At 43.9% G+C, this 19,528-nt stretch overlaps 1 protein-coding gene and 1 pseudogene across 1 annotated transcript in view; both read left to right on the forward strand.

The window, feature by feature from the left end:
- LOC126457989 (protein singed) overlaps positions 1 to 19,528 on the forward strand; it is a 338,656-nt gene that overhangs the window by 12,442 nt on the left and 306,686 nt on the right. The window lies entirely within an intron of this gene.
- LOC126459738 (5S ribosomal RNA) lies at positions 1,795 to 1,912 on the forward strand (annotated as a pseudogene).

The following is a 19,528-nucleotide window of genomic DNA, read 5'->3' on the forward strand; positions in this document are numbered from 1 at the left end:
CTCAGAATAGGACATAGTAGGACAGAGATGTCTCGACTTCTGGCATTACCTGCGGGTAACTTCGCGACTGTAACTATCACTAGTAGTATTACCCATCAGAAATGAAGATTTAAGTAACAAGTGCGGTACGTTTGCCAGCCGAGTCAGCTGTTACAGCATACAGCACGGTCATCACCTTCCTCTGGTACGCTGTCGTCAGAAACGAATTTTCTGCTTGTTGACATTGCCTCATATAACTCGTATAACTTAAGTGACCCTTACTCCCCAAACCCACTCCAATCAGATGCAGTGCGTCACTGTGCAAGAACAAAACTTTTACCTGAAGACGCTAACTAATGCGAATTTAATACCGTGGGTTATTGAACATGTCTAGAAAGAAGATAGCCGAACAAAAATTTGGCATTTAAACGTAGAAATGGTACTTAGACCAGCGGGCCTGTCTGCACACGACTCAGCGTATTGCTGAAGACTGCAGAGTTGCTGAGTTAATGTAGAATGTGTTGATTCAACGTTACGTGTAGTTCCCAGTGATGACGATCCTGTCACCAGTGAACCGCACAGATGAAACTAACGGATGCTGACATCTGGTGTCTTGGTGATTAGGTAGTCACCACAGAAATCGTCAAAACTGGTGCAAGCGATGGACCCTGGCGCTTCGTGCAAGAACTTGAATATCATACTAAATGCATAAAAGAAAAGGTACAGAATTTCATAGTGGTTACGTTCAGCGTTAATGACGTGGAGTTGCATTGCCGGCCTCTGTGGCCGAGCGGTTCTAGGCGCTTCAGTCCGGAACCGCGCTGCTGCTACGGTCGCAGGTTCGAATCATGCCTCGGGCATGGATGTGTGTGATGTCCTTAGGTTAGTTATGTTTAAGTAGTTCTAAGTTCTAGGGGACTGATGACCTCAGATGTTAAGTCCCATAGTGCTCAGAGCCATTGGAACAATTTTTTCGGATTTGCATTAGTTCGGAAACACGCTGCCGACTTCACGCACACCGTCCTAATCGTCTCGTAAGTAGAGGCATTACCTTCCAATAAAGAGGTTCGCCAATACACTAAATACGAATAAGGCGTGACTTCAATTACTTCTTCATTTTGCTTATATTTTCCTGTGCAGGTATTTCTGTGGTCATCTTTCAATTTAGTGCAGTAGCTCGACTTTACCATCTATTAAAATTCTACAATTTCAGTTTTCTGTGCATTAAATCAGATAAAAAGACATGTTCTTCTAGGAAACTGAAGAGGTTTTATGGCGCGCTCAGAATAAAACTTTCTCGAAATATGTTTTTGGGAGTTCGTGACAACGGAATTTGAATAGCAGAGAGATTATTAGGAAACTGGACAAAGTCTGCAAAAACCAGTTATCCTTTTCATGAACTAAGATGACTTATTTCGCGTAAGATATATGAACATTTTCCGGTGTAGTTCCATTTTGGCTTCTCCGTATAGAAGAGCTGGAGAGACGTTATGAGCAAGGTTTATAACAACAGTGACGTTAATTAGATCTGGAAGGGCACATGCGTCCCACTGTCGTTCATTGCATTTCTTTCGCTTTCAGTAGAGCAGCGTCTGCAGGTTCCCTTGTAATTTATTTATCACCTAGCGACTATCTTAATAGTTTCTTTACGAGCGCCGCGACTGATTTCTGTTCCACCGACGGGATCAGTGTCCTCGTTGACAAGGATACCACCTTTCAGTTCTCATTAATGATTCAGGAAAGAAACAGCTATTCGGCGCTACCTCATTGCTCTTTAATGCATTGTTATTTTACTCAACCTATATAATTTTACTAGCCAACGGCCTTGCCGCAGTGGTAACACCGGTTCCCGTCAGATCACCGAAGTTAAGCGCTGTCGGGCTGGGCTAGCACTTGCATGGATGACCATTCGGTCTGCCGAGCGTTGTTGGCAAGCAGGACGCACTCAGCCCGTGTGAGGCAAACTGAGGAGCTACTTGATTTGAAAAGCAGCAGCTCCGGTCTCATAAAAAGACATACGGCAGGGAGAGTGGTGTGCTGACCACATGCCCCTCCGAATCCGCTTCCAGGGGCGCTTGTGGGCTGAGATTGACACGGCGGCCGGTAGGTACTGTTGGGCCTTCATGTTTGTTCGGTCAGAGTTAAGTTTTTTATATAATTTTATTGATAAATCTCGTTAGGGCCCATTGAAAAATCTGCTCCTCAGTCTTCGAAGAATGCAGCACCATGTTGCATTTATCAGAAAAATGAAATGGCTCAAATGGCTCTGAGCACTATGGGACTCAACTGCTGAGGTCATCAGTCCCCTAGAACTTAGAACTACTTAAACCTAACTAACCTAGGACATCACATACGACCATGCCCACGGCATGGTTCCAGACTGTAGCGCCTAGAACCGCTCGGCCACTCCGGCCGGCCAGAAAGATGACTTTCCATTTTGTCATCCCTGTAATTTTTCAAAGAGATTAACGTAACTGCTTTTTCTTTTGCCCAGTAGAGTGAATCAGATTTCCATGTCTTCTTCCATGGGTGTTCTGCTTTTTTAAATTGCTACATATTGCTTTTCTCCATCCTACATTATTTATTATCCGTCGTTTTCCCATGTACTTTTCCCTTCCTTCTTGCTTCCCTCCCCCCTCTTTCTTCAAGTGTATTGGCGCGAGAGCAATAATCTACGCACCTATATAATAATATTTATTATTCTCCTCTTTGGAGCTCTTACTTATTTTACACTGTCCTCATATTATACTTTCTAAAAGTTATATTCAATGCCAAATTTAAAAATTACGTCATAATGAGTATGTTGGTAAGATATGAAGAGTGCCTGATTAGATGTAAGAGAGCAACTTACAGATATATGAAGACATGTTTGCGTATAATCTGAATCTGTATCCACTGTTGTCAAGGTTTTTTTAAGAGAGATCATTTCTGACCCACAGTCTTGAACATGCCGTTCCATTGTGAGGTAATTTGAAAGCTCTGTATGTATTTCAGAGCTACGAGCACATTTCGCCGACTATAAATCTGGACACGTTATCGCCATATGTTACAAAGATATCACAAGCTGCGATATTGTCGCGAAAACACAGTGACCCGTATACGTAATAAGTTTCCTTTAATTTACGTCTATGGTCACAAACTTTTTTGTTAACAGATTACCGGTTTCGGTCTTAAATGACCATCATCAAATCTGTTTCATAAAAACAAAGTCCTGATATACTGCAGCCATAATGGCATCGTCAAATGTTAAATGCGGAATCAGCACCAGCATCGTCAAATACATATAAATATCACAGATCTGATGATGGTCAATAAAGAGCGAAATCGGTAATCTGTTAACAAAAAGTTTGTGACCATAGATGTGAATTAAAGGAAACTTACTGCAAAGATATTTCTAGTCGTCAGAGTGCCGACCTTATGAGCGCCGTTAATGCTTCCTACTGGCGGCGTTAGTTCGAATCCAGTTGGAAAGCGTACGTTATATCGGTGAATATAACGCAGAAGACTGCTTGTGATACCACTGAGCTAGGCAGTGGAACGAATCGTTGAGAGTTAAACCAGGGAACAAGCATAATTAGCGACAAGGTAATGATCGTCTCTGGACTGTGGCAGGCCAGTAGACCCGCGCAATTAGGCGGTCACCCCTTCTGCAATTAACGTTTACTGCCAAGTCGTTATTTTCTACCGTTAAGAAATTCCGTTCGTCTGTTGTACAGCAAAATCGCACTCGCAGCGTCCCATTCCCGCTTGAGGGCAATATTATGTATTGTTATAGCGATGCGACTTTTTTCCACATACTTTCAGATAAATTTATTGCTGTTCGAGAGCATAAAATGTTTTATTGTAACGGTATTACAATAAAAATGTAGCGATTTCACGTCTCATCGCGTAGACGACTAGTCTCATCAGCAATCTTTAGCTGGTATCACTAATATGTGCCTGTACAATAGACTTGTGATTCGTGAAGTTTTCCCGTCGTACTGAATTTTCGATGAGGTTTCCGGATTGGAGCCGGATCAAGTTGCCACAATATTTCGGCTGGCAATTGTCCAGCCGTCTTCAGGTGAGTGTCCGTGGCGGCTGCAATCCCGAAACCTCATCGAACTAATAGAGACTTGCTTCCTGTGATGGTGTTCGGATGCCTGTTCAAATGGTTCAAATGGCTCTGAGCACTATGGGACTTAACTGCGGAGGTCATCAGTCGCCTAGAACTTAGAGCTAATTAAACCTAACTAATCTGAGGACATCACACACATCCATGCCCTAGGCAGGATTCGAACCTGCGACCGTAGCGGTCGCTCGGTTCCAGACTGTAGCGCCTAGAACCGCACGGCCACTCCGCCCGGCTCGGATGCCTGTTTTTAGACATTAAGCTTTCTGCACTTTCCTGGCTTTTCACATTTGCATAAAGGTTTTCGGTAACAGACGAGTGGACTGCCAGTCCTAAGTTGTGTCACGTATTTCTCGCATTTTGCGTGTTGACTTTTTAGCTTTTGACTGGGATCTTGGTCGTCATAAATGCGATAAGAAATCCAACGTCGAACCAATAACAATTTCGGGAGCGAGTGTTGGGAACGCACAGAATTAAATAAGTCTTGCAGCGTTAGAAATGAACTACTTTAGAACAGCATGTAAAATTTCCCGAGTTGACCGCGTAAGAAATGAGTAAATAAGAGAAAGGACGCATATCCAATATAGTACTACGGATAGAATAGAAGAAAGACAGTTAGGGTGGTTGCGGCATGTCAAAAGAATGGCCAAAGAGAGTACTTTAATGGCAACCACCTGAAAGGAGAACAAGAGGAAGACCACAGAAGGGTGGCTAAGCCGGCCGGAGTGGCCGAGCGGTTCTAGGCGCTACAGTCGAGAACCGCGCGACCTCTACGGTCGCAGGTTCGAATCCTGCCTCGGGCATGGATGTGTGTGACGTCCTTAGGTTAGTTAGGTTTAAGTAGTTCTAAGTTCTAGGGGACTGATGAACTCAGATGCTAAGTCCCATAGTACTCAGAGCCATTTGAACCATTTTGAAGGGTGGCTAAAGGATATCCTAGATGCGATGAAGGGAAGAGCATGAGGAAGAATGGCGAGATCTTGGCTTTTGGCGACAAAGATGTGGAATGCGGCGGCAACTGTACAAGACACACACAAGAAGAGGACTTCTCAGCGCAGTTGAAATTGAGCAATACACATTTCTTAGGAAATTTCTGTATATGAACACCTGCAAACCGGTAGAAATGGGAACGGATAAACAAGTGTATTTGCCAAGTTAAAACTGTGCCGGGGCCGAGTTTTGACCCAGATCCGGTGGAGGTGGCAAGTTTCTATGGGACCAAACTGCTGAGGTCATCGGTCTCTAGGCTTACACACTATTTAATCTAACTTAAATTAACTTATGCTAAGGACAACACGCACACCCATGCCCAAGGGAGGACTCGAACCTCTGACGAGGGTAGCCGCGCTAATCATCACATCGCGCTTAAGACTGCACGGCAACCCCGCGCGGCGAACCCAGATCCTTGCCTTTCGGCAGATACGAGGTACCAATAAATCCATTCTACACATATCACGCCACCCGCATAGAAGCACTCGCCCATCTTTCCTTTCATATCCCCACAGTGCTGTGAGACTAGCATCTGCTCGAAAGAGGATATAGTCTACAGTCTTGGAGTTGTTGGTGAACTCTACTCCGTGGAGTAAAAGAATTGTCTGCAACGACCCGACATGTGAATCAGCCAAATTCCCTCTGTAACATTCCTCTCAGCGGTACTAGTCTCGTAGCACCGTGGAAGAGCCGCTGCAAGGTTTGAAAGTAGAGGGGCAAAGCCCATGTCAGATTAAGCTCTTAAAAGACAACTGGTACAACACGTATCACATGGTCATCGCTGTAAATAAAAAAAAAATCTTAAACCAAGCTGCAGTGTCGTATAAATTATTTGGATCTCGGCGCTTTTATATGTATTACAAGTGATTCTTCAATTTCTCCAGGCGTCTTTTATGACGAAATAAATCTCGGGTGAACAGCCTGGTATGAGTGTGCATAGGACACAATATTTCGGTAATCGACCACGTTGCCATCATCAGGTACGCTGATGGGAGGAGCAGGAGGGGGATTGTCCGATATATACATGGCGCCGGCCCACCGCCGGTCAGTACATCAGCGCACCCGATGATGGCAACGTGGTCGATTGCCGAAATATTGTGTCCTATGCACACTCATACCAGGCTGTTCACCCGAGATTTTATTACAAGTATTTATTGGAGATCCAGATAAAATGGAAGACTGCGTGAGCGTATTGATGCTGTTTGCGATGCGTTGTGTGTGTTTTGTCCCGAGGTTACCGCAATACGGGCTTGCTTTGCATCGTGTAGGCAGCAGTGCCCAGTGCCCCTGTGTATTGTCGCCACCAGAACAAAGGCGGCGGCAGAGTGCGAGGACTTACGTTTATGTCGACTAAATACAGTGCCGCTGCGTAGTAAAAGACCAGCTCGCCTTCCGTTTACGGTGGTGAGCGCAGCTTATTGCGTGGCATAACCCTGTTCAGGACTAATGTAATCAGCAGAAGGGCAGAACACGCTGCGTCACAATAAACAAACAAGTTATTTGTCCTCACAGACTGTATGCATAATAGTCACAGAAAGTTTGCAAAAGAAGAGAATTACCAAAATATAGTAATTCTAGGTCTTCACAAGTATATAGATACAGGGGAAAAATTACAAAAAATGAGCTGTCAGATTTCTCTCCGTAATGTACACGAGAGCCACTGAAATCATGACCAGTATCATTGGATTCGCCTCAAGAGGAGGAACAGTATATCTTTAGGAGTGGGTGTAGCTTAATTGACCATTTGCAAGTAGAATTCTAGACCGTAACAATGCGTGTGAATCACTACTTTGTGTGAGAATCGCAGTTTTTAATAAACCATTTGACTTACTTTCTATTAGTCTCCATCAGAATACTGAGAATTGAGAAATGCACGTGAAATAAGAGCGGTCAAGAACAGTGGAATAGTCGATTACCTTCGCCGATTATATGTTTGATCACCTATAAAGATCACAATAAGTACTAGATTTTTGATGCCTGTTCGTTGTAAGAATTATCTACAATAAAACAGTCATAGCCGCGCGAGACTAGCCGAGTGGTCCAAGGCGCTGCAGTCATGGACTGTGCGACTGATCCCGACACAGGTTCGAGTCCTCCCTCGGGCATTGGTGTGTGTGGTTTGTCATTAGGATAATTTAGGTTAAGTAGTGTGTAAGCTTAGGGACCGATGACCTTAGCAGTTAAGTCCCGTAAGATTTCACACACATTAAAAAAAAAGTCATGGATCATTTTGTGTGTGTTTTCGAAAGCTGTAATAAAATAGTGTGCTAGAGAACTGCGAGAATAATATTTTAAGCATTTCAAAAAAAGAAGCTTTTACCTGAAAAAGCGGAATCGTATGGGTGAAACGCTGAGAAATACCAAGCGGTTGTCCAACCACTTAATTTGAAAATATTTTTACCCCCCCCCCCCTCCGTAAAATATAAACTTTCACGTCTCATAAAATATTCCGGACTATTATTCTGTGGTCGAATGGATTTCCATTGAAATTGAACTCCGCAGATGGGGACGAAACGGTGGGTTTTAATGTGAAATCCATCCAACCACGACATAATATCCCGGAATGTTTTACTGTTACCATCCTTCTCTCAGATGTTCCTTTCCTTCGCTCTAATTGTTCAGAATGTTCTTCAAATCAGTCGCGAACAATTGAGGCCCGGTGACATAATCTTGGTCATCCATAAAAATTCCATCGTTGTTTGGGAACATAACGTCCATGAATGACTTCAAATGATCTCCGAGTAGCCGAACATAACCATTTCCATTCAGTGATCGGTTGAGCTGGGCAAGAGCCGCGCACCATAATGGAGCTACCACCCTACGGTTTTCCAGTCGTCTAAGGTCCAACCGATATGGTCACGTACCGAGGAAAGACGCTGCAGCGGTCGTCTGCTGCCATAGCCATTAACGCCACATTTCGCCTCACTGCCCTAACAGATACGGTCATACGGTCGTCATGCGTCCGACATTGACGTCTGCGGTTATTTCGCGCAACAGTATTTGTCTATTAGCACTGACAACTGTTCGCAGACACCACTGCTCTCGATTGTTAAGTGAAGGCTGTCGGCCACTGCCTTGTCCGTGGAGAAAGTTAATGCCTGACATTTGGTATTCTCGCTACTCTCTTGACAAAATGGTTCAAATGACTGTAAGCACTATGGGACTTAAGATCCGAGGTCATCAGTCCCCTAGAACTTATAACTACTTAAACCTAACTAACCTAAGCACATCACACACATCCATGCCCGAGGCAGGATTCGAAACTGCGACTGTAGCAGCAGCGCCGTTCGGGACTGAAGCGTCTAGAACTGTTCGTCCACAGCCGGCTACTCTCTTTGACACTGTGGATCTCGGAATGTTGAATTCCCTAACGATTTCCAAAATGGTCTGTCCCATACGTCCACCTTCAACTGCCATTCCGCGTTCAAAGTCTTTAATTTCTGTCAGGCGGCCATAATCACGTCGGAAACCTTTTCACATGAATCACCTGTGTAGTTATGACAGCTTCGCCATTGCACCGCGCTTTTATACCTTGTGTACCCTATACTACCGCCACCTGTAGATGTGCATATCGCTATCCTATGTCTTCGTCGCCTCAGTGTAAATCCTAAGGAATTGATGGTTATCCATAAGGTATGAGAACTCTGTAATGAATAAAAACTCTGTACCCAGATCTCGCTCCGGGAAGTGTAAATGACGGTTGATCGCTGAGCTTATCGCACCCTTCAGACTTATGGCTCATTAGCAACTATGCCACATAATAAAATAATCCGCGGTAGTAATGGCGGTTGCTGGCTTTGAAAGGCCTGGCGATCTATCCTGCCACCTTCTTGATGAAGTTGATAGGATAGGTCTCTGAAATATTGTGTCCATTGGACACCAGCAACCGCCAGGACACCCGCAAACTATTTTGTAAAATTGTGCTGGGAAGAACTGAAAAAGCACGTGTCCTCCTCGTGCCTGCCAAATTTCTTCCACCACTGGCAGTCAAACTCGGTCCCACAGCAGTAACACGCGTTTCAGTCTCTGGCAACGGAGATTGTTTCCAAGTGCACCGTCCTTTCAAGTGTTGGTATTCGTGGACCTCCATGAAGGACGTGTTTGGCCGGTTTGGGAACCCACTTGCAGAGCGTGTTTATCTTCTCATCTGGTGGTAGAACAGGAAGGGGAGCGCGGCATCCGGTGCTTGTAGCGAAGTAGCTGGTCGTGCTAAGGAGCGTCAGTGAACTTTTCGATCAAACGTTGGTTAGTCTCTGTTACTCACTTATGCCTTTCTGTAGTCTCCAACGACAATATGTGTCCTGTAACAACAAAAGCAGGACCTGTTACTCATTTTCTCCCGCCGGAGGTTCGAGTCCTCCCTCGGGCATGGGTGTGTGCATTGTTCCTAGCATAAGCTAGAGTAGAGTGTAGGTCTAGGGACCAATGACCCCAGCAGTTTGTTCCCTTATAAATTCACACACATTTGAACATCATTTTGCAGAGTATCTTTTCTGTGTATTGCCAACAGCTCTCCACATCCACCGCGCAAATGCGTACCTTAGCATTGGATTGTTCTCCTGCATGAGTCTCAACCAAACTGTGCCAATATGTCAAGACTAGTTAAAGAAGCAGTTTCTTTGCTCAAGCGAGAATGTTCGTAAATTGCATTCTGGTACCTACTAGGAACCCAAGAAGTACGAGGTAAATGTAAATGTCGTGTGACTAGGGCCTGCCGTCGGGAAGACCGTTCGCCGGGTGCAAGTCTTTCGATTTGACGCCACTTCGGTGACTTGCGCGTAGATTGGGATGAAATGATGATGAGGAGGACAACTTAACACACAGTCCCTGAGCGGAGAAAATCTTCGACCCAGCCGGTAATCGAACTCGGGCCCGTAGGATTGACATTCTGTCGCGCTGACCACTGAGCTACCGGGGGCGGACAAGTGCGAGGTGTGTGTGTGAAATCTTATGGGACTTAACTGCTAAGGTCATCAGTCCCTAAGCTTACACACTACTTAACCTAAATTATCCTAATGACAAACACACCCACACATGCCCGAGGGAGGACTCGAACGTCCGTCGGGACCAGCCGCACAGTCCATGACTGCAGCGCCTGAGATCGCTCGCCTAATCCCGCGAGGCAAGTGTGAGGTACAAGGACTTAAGTGCACTGTTGTGACTTTTGTAGATCGACTACCTCTTACAATGGGTAAGATTGTTTGCTACCAATCATTGTGCAAAACGTATCTACAAGTTATGGACAAAGTGGGGTGTTTACCAATGAGACTGTAAAAGTGTCATTGTTTTGCGCATTAATCTGAATATTCGTAAAATCATCCAGAAGCAATCATTGAGACCCGAAATTAGAGTTGATTGATCATCAAGTAAGTTTTGGGATATAAATACTTAAAACTTGCAGCACAGAATTTGTGTTGAAAGAAGAAAAATCTCGCGACCGTGGATGATAACACACGCCTCTGCGAAACAGATACTTCATATTGCGCAGCAATTTTACTTGGACACCATAGCACACGTAGCTGAAGTACGTGTATAGATTGTGCAGCGATGATGAAGACTCAAATAAAGATACTCGTATCGAAACATATAGGACAAGTTGGACACATTGGCAACAGTTCCTTTTTTTATAGCAGTAATATCATCGGTAATTACACAGATAGCAGTACTTCAAACATACTAAAATATAATAAGACGCGGTAGACTGTGCATGCTGACCCTCATTGACCCAGTGGATCGTTGCATAGGTTGCGGCTGTTCAGCAAAGTTCAACAGTGGCGTAACGTGACTGCAAGCACAAGTAGCCGATAAAATATGTATAATCGTGTACTGCTGGCAATTGCAATGACGTAAGTACACGAGCCTCAGATACAACGCGGATAAGCAACTTGCCATGTATGTAATATTGATTGGATGTTAAAGCGCGACTAACCATTGTGTCCGTAGAGAGAGGGTAACATCATGGCCATGAAAGGTGCCACATGTAAACGATCCGCACAACTAAATGTAAGTGTGGAACAACCGCTTGCTAGAGCGCGCTCTCTCTCTCTCTCTCTCTCTCTCTCTCTCTCTCTCTCTCTCTCTCTTTCTCTCTACCTCTCTACCTATGTGTCAGACGCCGCAGGTCCAGCAGTGGCCACGCCCAATTCTCGTCCCCCTCATTTGCGAGCACGGCTGCGTAAGAGGGATGGGGGAGGGGAGAGGCAATACCCCAACAGCCGCCGTATTGATCTTTGTGTCTGCTGCACGGTCCTCGTTACTACAAGACTGTCGTCGATTCCAGAGTAATGCGTCAGCAATACTCGGCACTCCGGCTCTTCGGCGTAGGTGCGCTGTTGGCTGTAAACCTTGCGAGACCATGTATGAATCATCAGAAAAGCACGGCACTTTATCAACATGCGACCTACAGTGTCACAAATGAGTAAGGGTCCGCACACGTGTAGGACCGAACTGAATTAGTTCTGAATACGTCTTGGAGGAATGAACTTCGCTCGCGTAGTCTGTATGGTCTGTACAGATTTTTTTGCTTTTCTTTAATCAAACTTTTATGTTGTTCATAAATTGCAACATCTTATAAACTTTTCACACTAATCGAGGCCATAGAAGCAAGGTCTTTCCGAATGTACTTCTCACCAAAAAGTTATTCTTGTAGCTGGAATCCAAGGTTTTTGTTAATCATGCCTCTTGCGTTCTCCTGGTGATATTTCCATACGAACTTTCATCCTCTAACACATATTTCTTCATATCTAACAGAAAAGTGAAATGAGAATTTTCATAGATGTAGCTTTAATTCTTTAATATAACATTTTCTTAAAAATTTTCACCTACTAAGGCGCTGAATTTCCAAAAACAGTGAAATACGTATTTTTTAATTTTTAGCAGAAACATCAAATAAAAATTTTAACAGATTTAGCTTTGAAAATGTTTTCTTGATAAAATAACTTTTCATCGCCTATTTCACTCTCTTTGGGGCTGAATTTCCAAAAACACTGAAACACGTATCTTTACTTCTAACCGAGAAGTCAAATAGCAGTTTTCATAGATGAAGATGTAAAATGCTTTAGTAGTTTTTTAATGATGATTTCTTTCCAAAAGAACGTTCACCTTCTGTTTGATCCCCTTAATGCTGAATTCCCAAAAATGAGGAAACATATTTTTCGTTTCTAACTAAGATACAAATACCAATTTTCGTAAGTCTGGCTTCAAAATTGCCTTCATAGCGACATATTTTCACCCCCTTTGGTGGCTGAATTTCGAAAAAGCAAATTTTAAACGACGCTCTCTAGATTGCAAGTTTCTATGTTTAGCTGTTCGGAATGGACGATGATGAGTCAGTGAATCCGTCAGTCGGGACATTGCCTTCCATATATAGCGGTTGCCTTTCATATATAAAGGTCATTTGTTACTTGCGAATTATCAGCCTCCTTATTAGTTAAAGCATTTGTTACCTGATGAGCACTTTTGTATTCAAATGATTAGTGTCACTGCGTTCGAGCTGCTTGAGTAAGTGGCAAAGTGCCAATTCCTCTACTATGCTTATCACAGGCCCCACGATCACAGAGCGCTCGTCGTACTGCCTTGTAGGCACCAGTCACCCACTCGAAAATAGGTCTAAAGCCTAATCCGTGAGTGGTGTTTACGTTTTCTCTGATAAGGATAGTCGCTCTCTTAAACCTAACCGGGCAGTGCCTCCTTTTATGAAACCCGCACCGGTACAAGTACCATTAAATAGAGATTACAAAGTACTGTTCCGTTGGTGGTGGTGGTGGTGGTGGTGGTGGTAATGGGGAAATGGAGAAAACTGTTTGCTTCATTGTCAAACCAGGATGTAAAGTCGTGACAACGGCGTCTCTCTCTCTCTCTCTCTCTCTCTCTCTGAATGTCGACGTTCTGTGTGGACTCGGAGCTCAGCTCGGACCGTTCCGCGCTGCTTCACGGCAGGCAGTGACGGCGCGGCGCGGGGAGTGGATGTCCGTGGGCCAGCCATTGTTTGCTACGCCCATTGTGACGGCTTTTTTTACCTGTTGGTGGCTGTTCCGTGACAAGCGTGCTCATCTCACGTTCCCCGCTGGTTGCTTGCCAGCTCTTCACCGTCACACAGCGTGTTTACTTTAATTACTCGTCAACGTGTGTAGTGCTGCAGTTGTACACTTGCGGGAGGCGTGAGGCACTTCTTGCGTTTTTGTTTTCTTCTTTTTCCTCGTTTTGTGGTTGTAATTGCTTAGAGGGTCCATGAAGTATTCAGATATTACTGACAGTATGAGGCTTTTAACTTTGTCAGCAACAGTGGTGATCAGAAGTGCCATCTCCAGTAGACTCCGTGAAGCATCGAATACTGTTAACTTCGAAAGTTATTTGGGAGGAACTATTGCGGTCTCTCGCAAATGGCTAGAATTCTGTCGGCGTAAAATGATCTGAAGTAGTTCTTGCCCGTTTTTCACACTACAGCCTACCATAACGAATACAAAATTTGTTCAAATGTGTGTAAATTCCTAATGGATCTAACTGCTTTTTGAGGTCATCGGTCCCTACACTTACACACTATTTAAACTAACTTATACTAAGAACAACACACGCATCCATGGCCAAGGGAGAACTCGAACCTACGGTGGGAGGGGCCGCACAATCCGTGACACGGCGCCTCAAACCGTGCGACTGAACGAATGCTCAAGCAGTGCCAACCTGCTACATAAAGTACACTGTGAATCATAACAAGCTGTTCTAGATGACCTGTCTGCGACAGCATTTTGTTTCTGCGTTGTTCAAAATGTCGCCTATCCGTTAGCCACCTGTACTGTACGTTACATATTAGCCGTCAGTCTTTTGTTGGTTTTCACTATAGTTACTTCGCTACGCTTTGCACTCCATCACATGGTCTTCATAATCCAAACTGGATTTACTTCAGCAGAGCGTACTGACATCACGTTTTCAGTATGCGGGTAGCAGGGAAGTGGTCCAGATGATTTTCGGACAGCATTTCCGAATAGTACGGCGATGGTAACAAAATCCATCGCAAATGACAATAGGTAAAACTGTCTTCCACCAGTGCGAGTGCGATTACCACGTTTGTTACCACAGATGGCACTTAACGGTTTCCATTTGTACTGGGATAGCAGGACGTGCAAGGGACCTATTTTTCTGTCGCCGCATGAAAGCAAAACACAGAATTTCTAAAACATCAACCAGCCTCACGTCTCTAAGTGACATCGTCGTTCTAGCACAGTCAGCTGTTTTTGCTGTGAGGCTTTAATGGAACTGCCAAGAAACAGGCTAGGGCTCTCTCTTAGTGAAATAATGAAGTTCACAGTTTATGGGGATGTAAGCTATTTTTCTTATGCCAATTTCTTGCGTACGCGTACAGAAATCGCACGCAAAAGGATTGCGGTCCGTATTTGTCAATATATAATTCCTTCTCGCTTTCCAACAGAGTGGCAAATATTATTAGCATTTCATATGCCAAGTTATCAGTCCAAAACTAATTTATAATCTGCATTGCTCTCAGATTTGCGATTTTAGACGCGCATTGCAGTGTATATAACCTAACTGTTCGGCCTCTCAATTCACACTTACAGATCGGCGAGAACCACCTCGCTAGTCAGTCATTCGGCGCGAAGTCGATGACTTACGAAGTGATTCATCTCTTTCTACTTACTCAATGATTTTCTAAAACATTACAGTAAAATGTTTTCATTATGTAATGATAGCTCAGTATTATCAGATTCTCCCACATTATTATGAACAGATAATTTAGCAATAATTGGCGTGTGAAATTAATAGTTTCGGCGCGCAGGCCAGCGGATATCCCCTCCTTTATTACAGCAACCAGTCAAAACACAAGTCGATTTAACTGAAGCAGTTTTCCAAGACTGCTGTAGCTGGGTAGCACCATCTCTCGTTCCTAACTCCACTTCATGATGTCATGCACCAACTGCTGTATCTTCGCTCGATTAAGATTTTATACTCGTGGGAATAAAGTTTACTACTCCCAGAGACAGAAATGTTACAACAGGTGACCGCAGAATTTGTACCCGTTGCTCGCAGTTGAACGGTGACCGTTAAGGGCCGACAGAGAGAAATGACGCTGTGGTAACTAACAGGACTTGCTTTCGGGAGGACGGCGGTTCAAATCCCGGTCCGTTCGGCCAAATTTAGGCCTTCAGTGATTCTTCTAAACTATTTAACGCAAATCCTGAATTTGTTCTTTTGAGAGGACGTTGCCTGTTTCTTTCCAAATCCGAACTATTGCTCCATTTCTTACGACCTCGTGCTCGACGCGATGTTAGACCCAAATATTTCCTCCTTCCTTTCATTCCTTCCGTGAGACCGGGGACTTCAAAGACCGATTGTGGAGACTATTGATCGCCTATCAAAACTACAGCAACCAGATATTCGTCCTCCCTCTTTTGCATCCGGTACGTAGAATGGTAAAAGATGGCGGAAAAATTAAGGTCAGAATTCGTACTCAAGAAAATTTGTTCTTATATGACAGTCATATAAAGCAACAGGTAGTACATGTAAACGGAAAAGTGTTTGAGCGGCATAAGCAACTAACACATTGTAGAACATATACACTAAAAGCCTGCTGAACTGCATTAAAGGTGCAAAGCCTTTGTTCAGCAAGAAGAATAGTGACTGTGCTTTCTCTAGGATCCAATGTTACAAAATTATTGGGAAACATACGATGTAAAACAGGAATAAACCCTAATTAAAATAGTACGAAAGTAGCCGAACATACTTGTATTCTAAAGCTACAGGAAGAGAGGTCTCCAATAATTAACTCATATAGGAAAAAGTTGTTTCACTCTTCTTTGCGTATGAGTCGTTGTTTGTGGAATGAGCATGCAGAAATGAAAACTCGAACACGAGCTTGTTCGCTTGATCAAATGTTTTGTGTAAAAAACGAAAATGCAGTTTTCGTTGTCGAAAGAGTAATGAACATCGTAAATCCAAAATTAGTCTATAGTTGTTAAGACATCTTGCTGTGCACTAAGCATTACATGTAAAATATATAATTGCCAAACCGGTTTTCGGGTGTAGGCCCCATTGTCAGTAGCATGTACGGGGTGTTCCAAATAGACGTATACACTCTTTTTTGATCTGAGCGCTTATGTTTATTAAGCTACGGAAAAAATCAAAATTGAAGATAATGTGAACAAATTTAGAAACCAGCCATTTATCGAAAATGTGAGACTGTTGGTCATTGTGTCCAGCTGATAACGCTGACCGATGGAATCCAGTACTTCCAAATCGTTTCAATTGGTATTTTGACACATTCGTTTTCAATGGCTGCTTTCAATTCCTTGATTGTCGGTACAGTTGTGACGATTAATTGAACCATTTAACGTAGAAGCGGCCTCATTACTCCAAACAACCTTTTATGGGAACTGTTTATCCTGCGCGCACCTTGCTTGATACGACTCACAAAGTTCATTTCTTCCCATGATGATCCTCACTCAGAAGTAGAGTATCCTAGGAATAAAACTGTTCCATGGGACACACTTCAAAATGCGACGGATATTAGTTTTTGGAACTCCTGTCTCACGAGTCGCTTGACGCACAGACTTTCTAGGAGATTACTGAAACCTTTCGATGACTTCTCTTCCTCTTGTGGGGCCGGTCGATGATCGCGATCTTCCGGGATGGCTCTTGTTGGCATTCCGGACAATCCCTCTTCTTCCTGGAACTTGCAGACGAGTAATTATGAATCGCGTTGGTGTACCTCGTTGAAACTTCATTCTGAACTGTCTCAGTAACACTTCATGAACTATCTTTGCTCAAGGTTCAGCCTGCCTTCAGCTTTACACCTGAAAATAGGAAAAAAAGTATTGTAGTTACGAGCTGTAAAAGAGTTTATACTTTTTTTTTTCACCCTATATTGTGCGCGGGGGTATCAACTGACGTGCGTGTCAGATATAAAATCACTGATGTCGAAATTGATGTGGGTCTCAGCAGTACACGGGTCGTCGGACAAAACAGCTGTCAGGCGCTAAACACCGGGCACTACTGTCACGGAATAAAAAATGTAACTGTAGTTAACACACAGTGATCTAAGAACCAAACTAAAGGACTTCTGTATTCATCTGGAATGAGTTACGAGGAGCGTGATACCAAGTAAATCTCATATTGCAGAATCTTTTTGTTCGTAAGAGTTAACTGCGAATTAATAAGACTGCATTCTATTCGCAGCACATAGCACGCTGTTTTTCTCCAGAACCAGAGAAAACCTCGATTACGTCCTTCACACACCTTACAATGTCTTTGGGTTGTGTAGTGCGTCTCTATGTGCGTGTCTTAGCACGTGAAACGGAACGGTTCAGAGACACTGGAGAACTCGCAGTTGTACAGCTGGTCCTGGGAGTATCTGTGAAGTTCACGTCCCATATCCGTCATGTTTATCGTCCGCGCCATTGCGGTGCGTCGTAATTGGCTGTTCTGCCCGTGAGACAGCCCGCAGGCCACGAGTAGCCGTTTTTCTGTGCGGCCTGCCGAGCTGCGACGTTCCCATACACTGCGTGGCACGACTCCTGCGCTAATTTAATTACCGACCATGTTCGTGCGTTCTTTGGCCATGCCAATTAGCGACAGGAGCTGGGACCGACAGATGCGGCTGTTCCGCGCTTGCTGTTGCCTATCAGATCTGTGATCACACGCTGCATCGTGTATTGCTTCCAACTATAGTGGAATTGGAGTTGGAGAAATATGGTATGCTGGCTGCTTTTCCTAGCCATAGCTTTCCTGTCACGTTGATGCCTAGTGTTATGAAGTACTTGTGCCGTGTCTTAGTGAGTACGGAAATACATTTTGCTGCAGACCTAGTGGCACAACTGGGGCTTTCTTCTGGTGTAACTGTAATTCGACATTATTAGCAGCAGATACCAAAGGTCGCTGGCGACAGAGCGATGAGGGATATGCGGATGATCCAATAGGGAAAGAAGTGGACGGTATGGACTGTAATAGTAGCAGCATTCCTCTTGATCTAATAGAAGCATCAGTTTATGTTCACGGACCAAGTTAAACAAATGGTTCACAATCTCAAAAATTAATCTCTAGACTTTTTTTCGAAATGTTTTGTGATATAAAGAGTGCTATTATCTGTTCACGCTTGAATGGCACAGTGTTTAAGACGCGAAAGTTGTGTTTGATAGTCCGGATATTTGATGAGGCAGTTCAAGTTGCCATCGATCCATACTAATTTAACTTTTCTGTGACTTTTGTAAATCATTTCCGGTGATTTTACAGGTGGTTACTTGGAATACCACTGCGCTAACATTCCTTCAGCGACTGTTACACAATTGAGCTAATATTCGAAATTCAATAGTATTGATATGATAGGACTGTTGACCCCCGCATGAACCATGGACCTTGCCGTTGGTGGGGAAGCTTGCGTGCCTCAGCGATACAGATAGCCACACCGTAGGTGCAACCACAACGGAGGGGTATCTGTTGAGAGGCCAGACAAACGCGTGGTTCCTGAAGAGGGGCAGCAGCCTTTTCAGTAGTCGCAAGGGCAACAGTCTGGATGATTGACTGATCTGGCCTTGTAACACTAACCAAGACGGCCTTGCTGTGCTGGTGCTGCGAACGGTTGAAAGCAAGGGGAAACTACAGCCGTAATTTTTCCCGAGGGCATGCAGCTTTACTGTGTGGTTAATGATGATGGCGTCCTCTTGGTTAAAATATTCCGGAGGTAAAATAGTCCCCCATTCGGATCTCCGGGCGGGGACTACTCAAGAGGACGTCGTTATCAAGAGAAAGAAACTGGCGTTCTACGGATCGGAGCGTGGAATGTCAGATCCCTTAATCGGGCAGGTAGGTTAGAAAATTTAAAAAGGGAAATTGATAGGTTAAAGTTAGATATAGTGGGAATTAGTGAAGTTCGGTGGCAGGGGGAACAAGACTTTTGGTCAGGCGAATACAGGATTATAAATAAAAAATCAAATAGGGGTAATGCAGGAGTAGGTTTAATAATGAATAAAAAAACAGGAATGCGGTTAAGCTACTACAAACAGCATAGTGAACGCATTATTGTGGCCAAGATAGACACGAAGCCCACGCCTACTACAGTAGTAAAAGTTTATATGCCAACTAGCTCTGCAGATGACGAAGAAATGTCTGCTGAAGTAAAAGAAATTATTCAGATAGTGAAGGGAGACGAAAATTTAATAGTCATGGGTGACTGGAATTCGGTAGTAGGAAAACGGAGAGAATGAAACGTAGTAGGTGAATATGGATTGGGGCTAAGAAATGAAAGAGGAAGCCGCCTGGTAGAATTTTGCACAGAGCACAACTTAATCATAGCTAACACTTGGTTCAAGAGTCATGAAAGAAGGTTGTATACATGGAAGAAGCCTGGAGATTCTGACAGATTTCAGATAGATTATATAATGGTAAGACAGAGATTTAGGGACCAGGTTTTAAATTGTAAGACATTTCCAGGGGCAGATGTGGACT

Source organism: Schistocerca serialis, chromosome 2 (genome assembly GCF_023864345.2).
Source record: "Schistocerca serialis cubense isolate TAMUIC-IGC-003099 chromosome 2, iqSchSeri2.2, whole genome shotgun sequence".
NCBI lineage: Eukaryota > Metazoa > Arthropoda > Insecta > Orthoptera > Acrididae > Schistocerca > Schistocerca serialis.